Below are 16,943 nucleotides of genomic sequence, written 5' to 3'. Positions count from 1 at the left end.
TTAGATCAAAAAACGTATGTGTGTGGGTGTGGATGTTTTCAGAGTTGGGTTTGCATTCGTGTGTGTGTGTGTGTGTGTGCATGTGTGTTCTGGCAATGCTTACTTAGTGGGGACATCGCTCTATTTACAGACACTTTTACGGGACCTCTGACAGTATGGGGAGAAAAAAAAACATGTCCCCTAAAGCAGTGGTCCCCAAGCTTTATGTAGCTGCGGACTGGTCAACGCTTGAAAATTTGTCCCACGGACAGTGGGTGGGGGGTTTTCATAAAAAAATACAATCATGTGTGCTTACGGACTGTTTCCCTGCAGACTGTATTGATATTTATTGATATATAATGTATATATTGTGTTTTTTATGTTGATTTAAAAATCCCCCCCCAAAAAAAAAAAAACATTTTTTTTTAATTTCTTGTGCGGCTCGGTAGCAATCGGTCCGCGGCCCGGTGGTTGGGGACCACTGCACTAAAGCGAAACCTTTTTAAATGATAGTCGGATCCATTCTGAAGATGCCTAAGTGATTTTTAAGCTTGGGCCCAAAAATTGTGTTTACTGGTTGGTTTGAGTGTGAGGCATTTGCACAGCAACCCCCTCATCAGGCTGTAGCTGGTACTGCACTCGCTGCTCTGCTCACATTTCTTCCGTGTATAGTTAATCACTTCCACCTGGTCCCCATAACGAAGGTGGTTTGTCTGCAGGAGATGTCGGCTAATGGGATACGAAAATAAGCTGTTTAAACCAAAAGGTAAGAACATATTTCTTATAAATGAGGGTTATTGACTATCATGTGTACAAGAACAATTTGTTCGTAACTAAGTTAAGGCAAAAAATTAGGTAACTTAGTTGCATGCTCCAGTGTGTGTGTGTGTGTGTGTGTGTGTGCGTGCATGTGTGTTCTGGCAATGCTTACTTAGTGGGGACATCGCTCTATTTACAGTCACTTTTACGGGACCTCTGACAGGATGGGGAGAAAAAAAAACATGTCCCCTAAAGCAGTGGTCCCCAAGCTTTATGTAGCTGCGGACTGGTCAACGCTTGAAAATGTGTCCCACGGACAGTGGGTGGGGGGTTTTCATAAAAAAATACAATCATGTGTGCTTACGGACTGTTTCCCTGCAGACTGTATTGATATTTATTGATATATAATGTATATATTGTGTTTTTTATGTTGATTTAAAAATCCCCCCCAGAAAAAAAGAAATACTAAATTCTTAATTTCTTGTGCGGCTCGGTACCAATCGGTCCGCGGCCCGGTGGTTGGGGACCACTGCACTAAAGCGAAACCTTTTTAAATGATAGTCGGATCCATTCTGAAGATGCCTAAGTGATTTTTAAGCTTGGGCCCAAAAATTGTGTTTACTGGTTGGTTTGAGTGTGAGGCATTTGCACAGCAACCCCCTCATCAGGCTGTAGCTGGTACTGCACTCGCTGCTCTGCTCACATTTCTTCCGTGTATAGTTAATCACTTCCACCTGGTCCCCATAACGAAGGTGGTTTGTCTGCAGGAGATGTCGGCTAATGGGATACGAAAATAAGCTGTTTAAACCAAAAGGTAAGCACATATTTCTTATAAATGAAGGTTATTGACTATCATTTGTACAAGAACAATTTGTTCGTAACTAAGTTAAGGCAAAAAATTAGGTAACTTAGTTGCATGCTCCAGTGTGTGTGTGTGTGTGTGTGTGTGTGTGTGTGTGTGTGTGTGTGTCAACAGTAGCTGTTGAGCTGCGAATGCTGGCTAGGAATAAAAACAGTTTAGCGGTGAGTAGCAAGGAGCCTTCGGGGGAGAACAGGGACTCGGCGGGGGAGTGTAGTTATTGGAAAGGTCATGATTACAGTAGGAGGTCAAAATAACTCGCTGACACTCCTTTATACACAAGTGGCTGTTAGCGAGCCTCAGGGTGTGGAGAACTATATTGAGTATTGACTATATGTCACGGCAATAAAGAGGGCGCCTGTTCATGACTACTTGGTGAGGACTCGCTCCACTGTCAGCGTTAACATGTTTACTATTTAGTAAAAAATATAAATACAATAATCTGTAATAATTTTGAGCTGTGGCCCGCAGTCTGGAAAACACTTGCATAGATTACTTTTTATGTAGATCATAAGAATGCTTCAGATTATGTGAGAACAGGGGTGTCCAAACTTTTTCCACTGAGGCCCGCACACTGAAAAATGGAACTATGTCTTGTGATCATGTTTTGTTTAGTTATGTTCTGTTTTGTTTAAAAGTCATTTAGTTCTTGTTTGTCCACCTCCCTGAGTTTGTTTTGGTTGCTATGGTTGAAAATTATGTCCACCTGTCTCTGATTAGTGTTCGGCCGCTCACCTGCTACCTGAGCACTAATCTGAGGCATTATTTAAGCCTGCCATTGCCAGTCAGTCGGCCTGGCGTCATTGTTCATTTCATGCTCTGTTCTTGCCGCAGTAAGTCTTGCTCGTTTCATGCAACGCCTCTGTTCTTTCCATGTCAAGTAAGTGTTTTGTTTATTCATGCAAAAGTTAACTACTTTTGTTTCATGTCCATAGTTCAGTCCGTTACTTTTGTTTCCTGCGTAAATTTGTGCTTTCGCGTTGTGTGCCTTTTTTTTTTTAACCTTTTTTGAGATTCAAAATAAATCATGTTTATACCTGCACGCCATGTCCAGAGTAGTCCGTCTGCCTTCCTGGGAGAACAACCACGCACGACCCCCCCACCTTGACACATTTTGATATTTTAGATTTTTTTTTTTTATAAAACCAATAACATATATATTGTAAACTTGAGGTATTCCCTCCATTTTTTGTAAATGTTAAAGTTCCCGGGGACCCAAAAGGGTCTCGTTCACTTAAGTGTTAAAAACAAGGCATATATTAATGTTTTGTTTGCACTTCAATCAATTCCAAATCTATCCATTGAAACACGTTTTGATTTTTGTTTGTTTTATGCCTTTTTTGTCAAAACCTCCTTGTTTTGAAAGGAATAACACAAAATATCCAATATTTTCCTCTAAAACATTTTCATAGTGGAATATTTAATGTGAAGTCATTGATGCCTTAGATAGGTGAAAAAAAATCATAACATTACTTTTTGGTTCAATAATATTTTTTGACATTTGACAGTATATAATTAAAAAAAAAAAAAATATATATATATATATATATATATATATATATATATATATATATATATATATATACACACACACAATACAGGCCAAAAGTTTGGATACACTTTCTCATTCAATGTGTTTTCTTTATTTTAATGACTATTTACATTAGATTATCAATGAAGGCATCAAAACTATGAATGAACACATGTGGAGTTATGCATTTAACAAAAAAGGTGAAATAACTAATAACGCGTTTTATATACTAGTTTCTTCAAAATAGCCACCCTTCGCTCTGCAATTCACACCACAGGTGTCATAGTTTTAATGCCTTCAGTGACAATCTACAATGTAAATAGTCATGAAAATAAAGAAAACACATTGAAATGAGAAGGTGTGTCCAAACTTTTGACCTGTACTATATATTATATATATATATATATATATATATATATATATATATATATATATATATATATATATATATAGACTAAAGGTATCCTCGATCCAAAAGAAATTCACTCATAAAAGTGTTTAAAAAAAGGTAATATGTCAATGTTATTTTGACTTTTAACGCTTAAATCTCTATAACACTTACATCTTTTTGTCAATCATTATATATGTTTTTAATTATACGATTTTATAACTCTTTGATCAAGGACTTTTAAAGTAAAACCTGCCTTAATGGCAACTTAGTGTTACTAATGTCAATATCGTGACATGTTCTCGCTACATGACACCTATTTGCAGCATGGTGGAATAGGGGTTGGTGCGTCTGCCTCACAATAAGAAGGTCGTGGGTTCGATCATTGAGCTCGGGGTCTTTTTATGTGGAGTTTGCATGTTCTCCCCGTGAATGCAAACTGAATGGGTTCCCTCCGGGTACTCCGGCTTCCTCCCACCTCCAAGGACATACACCTGGGGATAGGTTGATTGGCAACACTAAATTGGCCCTAGTGTGTGAATGTGAGTGTGAATGTTGTCTGTCTATCTGTGTTGGCACTGTGATGAGGTGGTGACTTGTCCAGGGTGTACCGAGTACAGCTGGAAACCTTGTCCATCACACTGACAAAGCTAGAAAGCTAATTTAAGCATGCTAAAATGCTAACCATAACGTGTAAAGTATCAGAATATATTACTGTGATGTGTGTACCTGAGAATTGTGTTTAAAATGCCAGCATACTAACCTTAGCATGTGTCGAGTACCAAAATATGAAGTGTATAGGGACGGCGTGGCGCAGTGGTAGAGTGGCCGTGCGCAACCCGAGCGTCCCTGGTTCAAATCCCACCTAGTACCAACCTCGTCATGTCCGTTGTGTCCTGAGCAATACACTTCACCCTTGCTCCTGATGGGTGCTGGTTAGCGCCTCGCATGGCAGCTCCCTCCATCAGTGTGTGAATGGGTAAATGTGGAAGTAGTGTCAAAGCGCTTTGAGTACTTTGAAGGTAGAAAAGCGCTATACAAGTACAACCCATTTATTTATTTAAAATTAGTGGGGAAAAAAAGCTAACATGCTAATGCGGACATTTTAACTGGTATCAAATGTTTGAGGCTGAGGCGTATACATGTACAATTAGCTAAAAAGCTAGCATGCCTCAGCATGTGGATGGATTCCGCTGTTTAAGGTTTTTTTTATTTTTGTAATATTTTCAAAATTTTCCACGGGCCACACTTTGAACACCCCTGTGCTGGAATGACAATACCAACCCCCATCCATTTTCTACCGCTTGCCCTTTTTTGGGGGGTCGCGGAGGGTGCTTGAGCCTATCTCAGCTGCATCCCGGCAGAAGGCGGTGTATACCCTGGACAAGTCGCCACCTCACGGATAGACAGACAGCATTCACACTCACATTCACACACTAGGGCCCATTTAGTGTTGCCAATCAACCTATCCCCAGGTGCATGTCTTTGGAGGTGGGAGGAAGCCGGAGTACCCGGAGGGAACCCACGCAGTCTCGGGGAGAACATGCAAACTCCACACAGAACCCGGGACAACTCAGGACCTTCGTATCGTGAGGCACATGCACTAACCCTTGTACCACTGTGCTGCCCAATACCAGTACCATTTTTAAAAATATCTCTACCTCAGATATGCATCCATTGAACATAATGACTTTGAATTAGGGCAGCGTCTTTTTTCATAACGTTATGGTTTTACTGCTGTATTGAAGCCCAGTGGAAGGTCTTTAGAGAGAACCACTCACTAAAGCCAAGAGAATCAAGTGTGAGGAAGAATTTGATCTATTTAGCCTACTTCTAATCGTCCCAGTCAGACTTAGAACCCAGCCAGCCAGACTGATAAGAACCCAGACTTGGTCCAAAGCGGCGCTTTCATCTCCCCCCTCTCGTCCCTTCCCTCTGTTTGTGGACGCCTTGTTCCTCTTATCGTATTCTGAAGGGCCATCATGCTTATTTGTTCCTGACACCCAATCTGCCAATAAAACCCCGCTTTTAAACGTGTGTAAGAAAACATTCCAAAGTCTGCCTATAGAGTTGCACCAGCCCCTTAGCGCCTGGGAAGAGGTCAGGAACTCTGGCACTAGCGAGGGGTCTTTGACTTTTGGGTAAAGCAGTGTTGAGGCCTAAACAAACATAAGTAGATTGGACATCAAACATTAGAGGTGCTCTGCCGATGTAATCTATACTTCAATCCACTTGAATGACTACAATCAAAAGTAATTAGTAGAATATCATACACAAAGGCAAGCTTCCTGATGATTAGAAAACAATCTTTTATGTACTTAATTGCTTTATTTTGTGTGTATTTCTTTTAAGAACAGCCATCAAAAAGATCTCAAAACGTATGAAAAAGTATGCCCAACTTGGTTTTTTTAACAAGATTTAGTGAAGTGAAGTGAATTATATTTATACAGCGCTTTTTCTCTAGTGACTCAAAGCGCTTTACATAGTGAAACCCAATATCTAAGTTACATTTAAACCAGTGTGGGTGGCACTGGGAGCAGGTGGGTAAAGTGTCTTGCCCAAGGACAAAACGGCAGTGACTAGGATGGCTGAAGCGGAGATCGAACCTGCAACCCTCAAGTTGCTGGCACGGCCGCTCTACCAACCGAGCTATACCGTAAGTACTCTGTAAAAATATCATCCATTCATCCATTTTCTACCGCTTATTCCCTTCGGGGTTGCAGGGTGCGCTGGAGCCTATCTCAGCTACAATCGGGCGGAAGGCGGCGTACACCCTGGACAAGTTAAAACCTCATCCCAATGCAAAAATACCACCCTCTCCAATTCGTATTAAATGCACACACCTTTTTATTGTAACATTCTAGCTATCGTAAAGTGGATAAAGTGAATGAATGCCAGTAAAAGTCTGCTTACAATGGAAGTAAAGGAAGTAGGGTTGAAGGGTATACCGATACTGGTATAGTATCACGGTACTAAAGAATCAAAAACAGTACTGTACTGTTTGACCTTGTCGTCAAGTCATGACATTGCTGGTTTTACGAGCAGAGGAGCATGTTCGGCAGTGCACAATTACAGAGTACTTACAAGCAGATACAGTGTGTAGACAGAAAGAGAGAACGGACATATTTTGGCTTAAAAAGTAAAAACAAAGGTGAAGTTATAACACTGAAACGCCCTGAGGATGAGGTGCTTTAAGACATGGCTAGCTAGCTAGCGGCGAACGTCCATCCGCAGTCTGTAGTGTTTTAGCTACCTCTAAATCACTAAAAATAAAGTACGTTTCTTACGAGTATCATCCCTGCAGGACGAGGAATAGCTAAACATGCTTCACTACACACCGTAGGAGGATACGATACTTCACCGCTAACAGCAAGCGAGCACCCCTGCATGTAAACAAATATCATGGGTGGATCTACACCTGACATCAACTGTAATGATACCAAGTACAATAGTGTATCTAGTCGATACTACTATGATTACATAAATTTTCATCAGGACTTTGAATATGACCAACATTTGATCCTGTAACTATTTGGTATCGGATCGATACCTAAATTTGTGTAATCATCCAAAACTGATGTAAAGCATCCAAACAACAGAAGAATAAGTGATTATTACATTTTAACAGAAGTGTTTATCAAAGGAAACCAGATATTTACAGTAAATGAACAAGTGGTTTAATAATCAATTTTTACAGTTTGTCCCTCATAATTTTGACAAAATAACAATCAGAAATGACACAATATGTTACTGCATACATCAGCAGCTAAATTAGGAGCCTTTGTTTGTTTACGTACTAATAAAAGACAAGTTGTCTTGTATGTTCACTGTTTTATCAAAGGATACACTTGTTCTGCTATTGCAATAAGAAATGTATGTTTAATGTATCATAAGATATTTTGTTAAAATAAAGCCAGATAAACCGGGATCAGGTTTTGTGTTTTTGGTTGGTTTTGGACTCCTTCAGTTCCTGTTTGTGCACCTCTAAGTTTGTTACAATGGCTACTTATTTTCACCTGCCTCTTGTGTTTGGGACGCTCATCAGAGGCATTATTTAAGCCTGCCTTTGCCGGTCACTCGTCCTGGCTTCTTTGTTTGCGTCACAGCTCCTGTTACGTAAGTTTTGCTTGTCTACGAACCCATGCTAATTTTATAGCTTCAAGTGCGATCGGCACCTTGTTCCGTCGGTTTGTTTTCTGTTTTTCTACCTCTTTGGGTTTTTTTCAAGATTAAATCATGTTCCTACTGGCAAGTCCTGTCCAGAGTTGTCCGTTTGCATCCTGGGAGAAAGAACCGCGCATTAAGCTGCAACTTGGCCGTAACAGAAAGAAGCCAACGGTCAGTTCTCCCTCAGCGGACATCAGGAAGGCTTCCTGAAGCGACTGTCAGAAAGTGGCTTGAAGATGGTCCGTAACACACAATCTATGCAACATTTTGACTAAATAATCTCCATTACATGCTATGTATACCATAAGGAAGTGTTTTGTCATGATCAATGGTCAGGATCAGGTTTTGTGTTTTTGGTTAGTTTTGGACTCCTTTAGTTCCTGTTTGTGCACCTCGAAGTTTGTTACAATGGCTACTTATTTTCACCTGCCTCTTGTGTTTGGGACGCTCACCTGTTGCTCATCAGAGGCATTATTTAAGCCTGCCTTTGCCGGTCACTCGTCCTGGCTTCTTTGTTTGCGTCACAGCTCCTGTTACGTAAGTTTTGCTTGTCTACGAACCCATGCTAATTTTATAGCTTCAAGTGCGATCGGCACCTTGTTCCGTCGGTTTGTTTTCTGTTTTTCTACCTCTTTGGGTTTTTTTCAAGATTAAATCATGTTCCTACTGGCAAGTCCTGTCCAGAGTTGTCCGTTTGCATCCTGGGAGAAAGAACCGCGCATTAAGCTGCAACTTGGCCGTAACAGAAAGAAGCCAACGGTCAGTTCTCCCTCAGCGGACATCAGGAAGGCTTCCTGAAGCGACTGTCAGAAAGTGGCTTGAAGATGGTCCGTAACACACAATCTATGCAACATTTTGACTAAATAATCTCCATTACATGCTATGTATACCATAAGGAAGTGTTTTGTCATGATCAATGGTCAGGATCAGGTTTTGTGTTTTTGGTTAGTTTTGGACTCCTTTAGTTCCTGTTTGTGCACCTCGAAGTTTGTTACAATGGCTACTTATTTTCACCTGCCTCTTGTGTTTGGGACGCTCACCTGTTGCTCATCAGAGGCATTATTTAAGCCTGCCTTTGCCGGTCACTCGTCCTGGCTTCTTTGTTTGCGTCACAGCTCCTGTTACGTAAGTTTTGCTAGTCTACGAACCCATGCTAATTTTATAGCTTCAAGTGCGATCGGCACCTTGTTCCGTCGTTTTTTTTTCTGTTTTTGTACCTCTTTGAGTTTTTTTCAAGATTAAATCATGTTCCTACTTGCAAGTCCTGTACGGAGTCGTCCGTTTGCATCCTGGGAGAAAGAACCGTACATTAAGCTGCAACTTGGCCGTAACAGAAAGAAGCCAACGGTCAGTTCCCCCTCAGCGGACATCAGGAAGTCTTGCTAAAGCGACTGTTGAAGATGGTCTGTAAAACATTATCTATGCAACATTTTGACCAAAGAACCACCATTACATGTTATAAGAAAGTGTTTTCAATTTTTAAAAAATTATAATAATTTGACGCCTTTTAATGCGCCTTATAGTCCGGAGCGCCTATTGTCTGAAAATAGACCTGACTAGACCTGCTCATTGGCAGTGCGCCTTATAATCCGGTGCGCCCTATGGTCCGGAAAATACGGTATATTGCAGTCTTCCCTTGACCCATGCTTATTGCGTCAAATGTGATTTTTTTTGTTGAATAACGCAGTGCACGTGTCGTTATTGACTTATTCATCTGTCGGGGTGCTGTAAATATGACTTATCCTATCAGATTAGTGATGGACTCATCCCCCACGCCTGTCTGGCTGCTGGACGCGATGGGAGGCAGCTTTATTAACAGACCCACGCCGACGTGTGTATCTGTTTCCCCCCCAAAAAGTGCTGCGGAGGAAACGCCATCGATCGGGACACCCGGACGTCAGGTCGGAAGGGGAGCGAGGCGGTCGTCAGGAGAAATATGTATTCTCCTCTGCCTTTCTTTCTTCTCTCGCCAGAGGTGAAGAAAATGTCCATCAGACTAAATTGTGCTGGGCAGCATTATCAGTTCACAAGGAGCTGCATGGTGGGATTTGACAGCTCCCACTCCATGGTGATTAATTACATCTTGACTGTGGTGGGCCCTCGCTTGCCCTCTCCCCCTTATTCTCCCAGCATGCTGCTGTGTGTGTGTGTGTGTGTGTGTGTGTGCGTGTGGCTGGAGGCAACACCTGATAAGTGCTGCCCTTATTACTGGTCTCATCGGGAGAAGACCCAGGCGGCAGCGGGCTAACGCGGGCCAATCACACCTCAGCGCCGCTTGGGGGGCTGGCGAGGCGATGCCAGATACAAGCTTTAGTACTGTTCAACTTGCGGCCGGCGGGTTGAATCTGCACCACGACTGACACGAGATGGGGTTTTTATACGGCCTTGCCTCGGGACGCCCCTTTTTTCGTACAATTCAGCAGGTACTTTTCACCTTTGATCTGATATAGAACTAATTCTCGGTTCTTGACAACTGACACCGGTATTCAAGGGCAACAATTTTTCATACCTTTGTGTGTGTGTTAATTATTTTTCAGTGTTTCATAATATGTGATATTTAAGAATAATAATGAAATCATGTTTTTTAATGTGATATTTAAAAATAAGCCTGTGGGCTTGCAGCAAATCAGGGTGTGCCAGGACTGGCCTCGAAGTCGGAGACAGGTGCATAGATGGCCCAGGTGGGCCTTATTATCTAATCACCTGTCACTCTGTTTAATCAGCAGCCGGGAGAAGAGACGTCGTTGGAGCTGGGGTGAAAGCGAGAGAGAGAGACACTTTGTGCTAAAAAGCAAAATAATGGCAATTAAACCAGTGTTGGATTCTGAAACCCGGGCTCTCGTGTCGATGCTCGGTGGTCTGGAGGACCCACGGGACGGCAACGTCCACAAAGCCAATTGTGATGACCGTGCTGCCCCGTTAAAGTCGTAGGTGAACTTAGGAGGTGACTTGGTTTTTGACTTGACAGCTGTCGTAACTCAAAACACGTTTATTTCTAATCAGCGTCTCTCATTAAATTGAATTGAAATCAATTTATTTGGTGCTTAACCACTCCCACCCCACAAAAAAAAAACAGCACCATTTTAACGTGTAACAAGCCTTAAAAAAAGAACATACAAAATGTAGAATAAAAACAATACAAAAGAATGTGTTACAAACAACTACAGCAGTTTGATGAAGTCCTGTAATAATAATATACAGCATTTACCTTAGAGAGTGGACGTCTACGATGTTGTGATCAGCAGCTTCTCCATATTTTCATGGTTTGGATATGATTTACCATTCTTGGCTGGCGTCATCTATTCATTCTGGTCCATTGTGGCGCAGAATACCACCCACTTCTTCTCAGCCTTGTCATTTGCACTCACTTTCTTCATTCACATGGTTGGAAAATAACGTTGTGTCAATTTTTAGCCATACATTATGTCACTGGAGGTTTCAGTCGGAGCTTACGCTTTTAACTCAACTTTCTGTTTGCAACCTAAACCTTAACGATTCGTCGAGACATCTCTTATATCAAAACACTCTTAAGTTGAGGTACAACTGTATCATTGTTTTCTTATTATATTGTTCAGTCTCATTGGCAAGTATTATATGGTAGATGTAAATTTAGATGGCAGTGGTTTATAGACTATGCTATGTTGCCGTAGTCAGGAAACAGTCTTTTCCATTAGGCTGTATGCGGCAGTTAAGTCTAATGTTGCATCCTACAAAGTGCTTGTACTGTAAGTCATAGGCACCCATCCGTCAGTAGTGACGATGGGTTGCGCTCGTTCTTTCTTGAATCAATGCTTCCTCCCACCATCGTTTTCTAACAGGCAGACTTGCTTTCTTGGCATTGAAAATTGCAACATTACCAAGAGGCAGTTGGCGGAGTCTGCTCTGAGTTATGCTTGATTGTTTCCTCGCCAAGTGTTTGAGTCGATGTTTAGTCTGCAACGGGAGGTAACGTGACATGCAACAAAGGTATCACATTAACAGTTACACCGTTCAATGAATTCACACTGTGACAATAAAATTTGGTACCCATCCCTAGTTTTTGACGCAAATGTTTTGCTAAATGTTTGTCCCAGTTTTTGTTTACCGTTGGGTTGTCATACACCCAAACATTGCACGTAACAGAAAAGACCGTTGGCATGCGTTTCATTCCACGATTGGTGGCTCATTGTCTCTCTTCTTCTTGAATGACTTATGAAAGAAACATGCTTGAACTCCAGAAAGAACTGATAGCAACGTATAAAGTTGCCATTTGTGTGGCCCCTCCCTCTCTCAATTCTGCCACTTTCGCCAACAATGATGGTGAAGCATATTCAGTTTGAATCTTAGAAGAGAGCGGTAGAATCCTAAGAATACCACAGGGCTCTTGTCATTTTGAGTATCTTAGACGAGCTTTTCTCTAGAATGCTCTTTAAAACTTCAGTGCGCTCCTGTTAAGTACATAATCTTTGACTCGTGTTTTCGCAGAAGTCATTTAAACCATCTTTGATTAGAATTTTTTTGAATCAGGTCCTTAAAACTAGCAGAGTGCTCCTCATACATAGAAGATCTTGGATTAGCGGTTTGTAGTCGGTCCTTAAAAACAGCATTGCACTTCTGTCAATAGCTGATCTTTGACTTGTGTTTTGCATAAATTCTTTAATAACAGCATAGCACTTGACATTTAGAATATATTTATTAACATGAGCTCCTAAAAACTGGCACAGTGCTCCTCTTCTATAGAAGATCTTTGACTAGCGTTTCGTAGTAAGACCTTAAAAACAGTATAGTTCTTCCGTCATATAGATTATCTATGCCTAGTGTTTTTGCAGATGTTCCTTAAACAGAGGAGCACTCTTGTCTTGAAAAGGATCTTTGACTGGTGTTTTTGCAGATGTTCTTTAAAAACATCAGATCACTTTTGTCGTATAGAGGATCTTTGACTACTCCTTTTGTATTAGCGCCTTTAAAAAGAGTGTTACTGTTCTTTAGAAGATCTCTGACTAGCGTTTTGTGACAAGTCCTTACCACCAGTATAAGCGCCCCTGTCACAAAAATGATCTCTGATTATTGTTCTTGCAGAAGGTCCTTAAAACAGTGCAGCACTCCTGGCAATATAAGATCTTTGACTACTGCTTTTGCATTAGAGTCTTATAAAATAGTGTTAATGTTCTGTAGCTGATCTCTGAGCAGTGTTTTTGGTAAGTCCTTAAAAAACAAGATAGCACTCCTGACACATAGATGATCTCTGATTAGTGTTCATGCAAAAGGTCCTTAAAACAGTGCAGCACTTCCGTCAATAGAGTATCTTTGACTCGTGTTTTTGCAGGAGTTCCCTTAATAACAAGATAGCACTCGTATCAATAGAGGATTTGAGCACCATTTTTGCAGATGTTCCTTGAAAACTGAAAAACACTTTTGTCTATAGAGGATCTTTGACTCGTGTTTTTTGCAGATATTAGTTAAAACAGCATATCATTCTTGTCATTATAGAGCATCTTTGACTACCGCTTTTGATATCAGTTCCTTAAAAACGAGTGCTCCTTTTAGGGATGATCTTTGACTAGCTTTTTGTGACAAGTCCTTACAACCAGTATAAGCGCCCCGTGACAAAAATGATCTCTGATTATTGTTCTTGCATAAGGTCCTTAAAACAGTGAAGCACTCCTGTCAATAGAACATCTTTGACCACTGATTTTGCATTAGAGCCTTATAAAATAGTGTTAATAATCTGTAGATGATCTCTGACTAGTGTTTTTTGGTATGTCCTTAAAAACAGCATGGGGCTCCTGACACAGTGATGAACTCTGATTGGTGTTCATGCAAAAGGTCCGTAAAACAGTGCATCCCTTCCGTCAATAGAGAATCTTTGACTAGTGTTTTTGCTGGAGTTCTCTTAATAACAAGATAGCACTCGTGTCAATAGAGGATTTGAGCAACATTTTTGCAGATGTTCCTTGAAAACCAAAGACCACTTTTGTCTATAGAGGATCTCTGACTAGTGTTTTTGGTAAGTCCTGAAAAACAGCATAGCGCTCCTGACACATAGATGATCTCTGATTAGTGTTTATGTAAAGGGTCCCTAAACCAGAGCAGCACTTCCGCCATTAGAGAATCTTTGACTCGTGTTTTTGCAGGAGTTCCCTAATAATAGGCTAGCACTCGTGTCCATAGAGGATTTGAGCAACATTTTTGCAGATGTTCCTTGAAAACAGCAGAGCACGCTTGTCTTATAGGGGATCTTTGACTGGTGTTTTTTTGCAGATTTTCCTTAAAAACAGTATATCATTCTTGTCATATAGAACAGTGGTCCCCAACCACCGGTACCGATCGATTGGTACCGGGCTGCAGAATAATTTTTTATTAATTTTTATTATTTTTTCATAAAAAAAAAAAAAAAAAAAAACTTTTTTTTTTTTTTTATTAAAACAACATAAAATACACAAGGTACGCTTATAATTAGTGCACCAACAAAAAAAAACTCCCTTTTTCATGACAAAGGAAAAAAATAATAAAATAAATCAAATCTCCCCCCCACCCCCTCGCCGGGCCACGGGACAAATTATCAAGCGTTGACCGGTCCGCAGCTACAAAAAGGTTGGGGACCACTGATATAGAAGATCTTCGACTGCCACTTTTGGATCAGTGCTCTTTTCATATAAATGATCTTTGACTAGCTGTGGAGGGGAGCGTGTTCTGCGGGCCTACTGTGGAGTGGGAAGTGTAAGGACCAACCTCAAAGCACAGCTGGCAGGTGTTTGGATTACCCAGCTGGGATTGTTCATCCACTCACCTGCCATGCTTATTAGCAGCAGCCGGTCCGAGACACAGTTGTTGGGAGTTGGAGCGAGTGGACACACAAGCACGAAAAACCAAAACAGACTGAAAAGTCGCTGAGCGGAGTGATGACGTGGCGTGTTGCAGAGCCGAGTGCTGACTTAGTGTGTAACCAAATTAAAGCAGTGTCCAAACCAGACTCCTGGGCTTCCAAGAAGGTCTATTACAGTCAGGAGAACCCACAGGAGTGAAACCTCCACACTAGCGTTTTGTGGGAAGTCCTTAAAAACAGCAACGCTCTTTTGTCACATAGAGGATCTTTAACTAGTGTTTTTTGCATTAAGTCCTTAAAACTAGCAGAATGTTCCTGTCATGTTATGAGTCTTTGACCAATTTTAAATTATTGCTAGCGTGGGTTCCCTCCGGGTACTCCGGCTTCCTCCCACTTCCAAAGACATGCACCTGGGGATAGGTTGATTGGCAACACTAAATTGGCCCTAGTGTGTGAATGTGAGTGTGAATGTTGTCTGTCTATCTGTGTTGGCCCTGCGATGAGGTGGCGACTTGTCCAGGGTGTACCCCGCCTTCCGTCCGATTGTAGCTGAGATAGGCGCCAGCGCCCCCCGCGACCCCGAAAGGGAATAAGCGGTAGAAAATGGATGGATGGATGGATGGATGGATGCTAGTTTTAAGTTTATGTATTTGCCGTTTGAGGTAAACAAGGGAATACCATTATTGAATATATGATAGAGCCTTGCTTTGGCATTAAACACACAATAAAAATAAGAATTTATGGAGAAGTCCTTTTAACATGGTCCAAAAGGCCTACTGAAATGAGATTTTCTTATTTAAACGGGGATAGCAGGTCCATTCTATGTGTCATACTTGATCATTTCGCAATATTGCCATATTTTTGCTGAAAGTATTTAGTAGAGAACATCCACGATAAAGTTTGCAACTGGAGAAAAGCCCTGCCTCTACCGGAAGTCGCAGACGATGACGTCACATGTTGATGGCTCCTCATATATTCACATTGATTTTAATGGGCGCCTCCAACAAAAACAGCTATTCAGACCAAGAAACGACAATTTCCCCATTAATTTGAGCGAGGATGAAAGATTCGTGTTTGAGGATATTGATAGCGACAAACTAGAAAAAAATAAAAATAAAAACGGTAAAAAGTGACATTGGGACGGATTCTTATGTTTTTAGAGACATTTACTAGGATCATTCTGGGAAATTCATTATCTTTCTATTGTGTTGCTAGTGTTTTAGTGAGTTTAACAGTACCTGATAGTCGGAAGTGTACGTCCACGGCCGGGTGTTGACGCGCAGTGTCTCGGGGAAGTCGACGGCAGCTGTACGGGAGGAAGAAGCTCAGCTGATATCTGGTAAGTGGCGATTTTTTAACCACAATTTTCTCACCGAAACCTGCTGGTTGACATGTAGTCGGGATCCATGTCCGCTCTGCTCCATAGGAAAGTTTCACCTCTGTGAATTTTAAACAAGGAATCACCGTGTGTTTGTGTGGCTAAAGGCTAAAGCTTCCCAATTCCGTCTTTCTACTTTGACTTCTCCAATATAAATTGAACAAATTGCAAAAGATTCAGCAACACAGATGTCCAAAATACTGTGTAATTAGGCCGTTAAAGCAGACAACTTTTAGCTGTGTGTGTGTGCAGCGCTCATATTCATAACAGCCCGTGACGTCACACGTACACGTCATCATTATGCGACATTTTCAAGAAAAAAGTCCCGGGAAATTTAAAACTGAACTTAGTAAACTAAAAAGGCTGTATTGGCATGTGTTGCAATGTTAATATTTCATCATTGATATATAAACTATCAGACTGCGTGGTGGGTAGTAGTGGGTTTCAGTAGGTCTTTAAGCTTTGTGAAATTATGACCCTCGGTACAATTTAGAAGACTAGGAGCGTAATAGAAAGCTCCAAGTCAAGTGTGTATGGGTCAAATAACTCACTCACACCCTCAAGCAGGGTTTTTCGATCTTTAATCACTGCGGCTTGAGTATCTCTCTATTATCATCAGCCGGACTGGTCTGACGGACAGCATTAATCACTTAGAGACATCATACTGGAGGAGCGGCGTAATCACACACGGGGAGTCGCTCCAATCAACCCAAACGAGACCCCGATGTAGTTAAGTGCTTAGCTGTGTACATATTTGCATTACAAGCCTGTGGCGGCCTCTCTATTTGCATTCGGCGCTCCTCAAGGTTCCAGCTGGTCCTTGGGCTTCGTGCCGCTGTCTGAGTGGCACTCTCCCCGAGGCTCCGCTGGCGTGTTTCTGCATACGTGATGCTGTTTTTTGTGCGACGACTACGCGGGGAAAGCTTCGTTATAGGAGCTGTCAGTGCCGCAATCCTCCCCGGAAGGCAACACGGTGCAGATGAGAGACAGGGAGACACATGGTAAGGCCACGGTGTGCACACGCCTGTCACACGCCTGTCCCCACTGGTGGGCACGCGGGGCCATTATGATGCCTTC

The 16,943-nt window shown here is 41.6% G+C and overlaps 1 long non-coding RNA gene across 1 annotated transcript; it reads left to right on the top strand.

Annotated features, from left to right (window-relative positions):
- The first annotated feature begins 1,479 nt into the window (after positions 1-1,479).
- LOC133569681 (uncharacterized) lies at positions 1,480-6,798 on the top strand. Its single transcript, XR_009809850.1, has 3 exons — positions 1,480-1,552; positions 6,036-6,172; positions 6,240-6,798. It is a non-coding gene; the product is annotated as an uncharacterized LOC133569681 (long non-coding RNA).
- The last annotated feature ends 10,145 nt before the right edge of the window (positions 6,799-16,943 follow it).

This window comes from Nerophis ophidion, linkage group LG02 (assembly GCF_033978795.1).
Source record: "Nerophis ophidion isolate RoL-2023_Sa linkage group LG02, RoL_Noph_v1.0, whole genome shotgun sequence".
Classification (NCBI taxonomy): domain Eukaryota; kingdom Metazoa; phylum Chordata; class Actinopteri; order Syngnathiformes; family Syngnathidae; genus Nerophis; species Nerophis ophidion.
This window is presented reverse-complemented; position numbering and strand designations above follow the sequence as displayed.